Source organism: Orycteropus afer, unplaced genomic scaffold (genome assembly GCF_000298275.1).
Source record: "Orycteropus afer afer isolate SDZICR_OR568_19922 unplaced genomic scaffold, OryAfe1.0 scaffold00316, whole genome shotgun sequence".
Classification (NCBI taxonomy): domain Eukaryota; kingdom Metazoa; phylum Chordata; class Mammalia; order Tubulidentata; family Orycteropodidae; genus Orycteropus; species Orycteropus afer.
Window position 1 is genome coordinate 3,964,712 of NW_006921903.1, and position 1,452 is coordinate 3,966,163.

Consider the following 1,452-nt stretch of genomic DNA (forward strand, 5'->3'; position numbering starts at 1 on the left):
AAACTATTCACTGTCTACTTAATCTACTCTGCTCTGACAACCTATGTAGCTGGTTATCAGAAGTCAATCACCAAAACCAAGGAACTCAACGGAGCCTGGGAATCAAATTTGTTATTTAACTGTAGTGGATAGTGTTTAAATCCATTCTTGATAGATTAGGTTAGCAGTGATGATCAAACACTGCCCCAAAGAGCATCAAATTTACTTCTCTGGTGATACTGGCAGATTTCATTGATTGATAGGATCCTTTCAACTGCAAGCAACAGAAAACCTTGACTCAAACTGGCTTTGTCCCAAATGGACTTATTACCACTCACAATGGGAAATCCAGGTAGGGTAGGCTCCATCAGCACTGGTTCTAGTTCTCTGCCTACAAATGGCTCTGCCCTTTTCTTGTATTAGTTTCATTCATAGGCCAGTAACCAGAGGTCAGTTCCAGGTATAATCATGCCCAGTGGAAAAAGAGACCCTCTCTTTATAATTGTCCCTTTTTATCAGCAAAGACATATTTTCCAGAACATTTGAGCTGACTTTCCTTCACCTCTCAGCAGCTGGCTTTAGGTCACCTAACAAGGGTCACATGGTAGGGAGCTGACCTTTGGAACAGCCAGTGAGGAAATGAGATCTTCAGTCCCAAAGCTTTTGAGGAATTCAATCAGCAATGTAAGTTAACTTAAAAGTAGATCCTTCTCCAGTCAAACCTTCACATGAGGCTGTAGCCCGACCTCTGGTTACTCTGGTTACTCGCTTATGAATGAAACTAATACAAGACAAAGGCAGAGCCATTTGTAGGCAGAGAACTGGAACCAGTGCTGACGGAGCCTACCCTACCTGGATTTAATGGCAAATTTATGAGAGACCTTGAAGCAGAGAACGCATGACAAATTGCTGACTACAGACACCCTGAATTAATAAATGTGTGTTGTTTTAAGCTACCAAGTCTTAAGGAAATTTGTTATGCAGCCATGTTGTTGTTAGCTGCTGTTAAGTTGGCCCTCGCTTACGGCAACCCCAAGTACAAGGGAACAAAATTCTGGCTGGCCTGCACCTTCCTCATTATTAGTTAGGGATTAGTTTCCTTTTGATCCATAGGATTTTCACTGGCTGGTTTTCAAAAACAGATTGACAAGCCTTTCTTTATAGCCCCTCATAGTCTTGAGGTTCTGATATTCAGTATCATCATAATACCATAGCGAGTTCAGCATCATAGCCACATACAAGGCATCATTGACAAAAAGTGGTGGCTGTGCATGTGGTGCATTGGCTGGCAACTGAACCCGGGTTTCCCATATGGAGGGTGAGAATGAGCTACCAAGGTTTCATGTCATGCAGCAGTTGATAACTGTTCCAAGACTCAAGTAATCACTGGGACAGGGGATGAGACCATAGTGGTTGGTTTGAGTAAATCAAGATTGGTTCTTGGAACTGAGAACATGGTCACCCTTTCCCAAG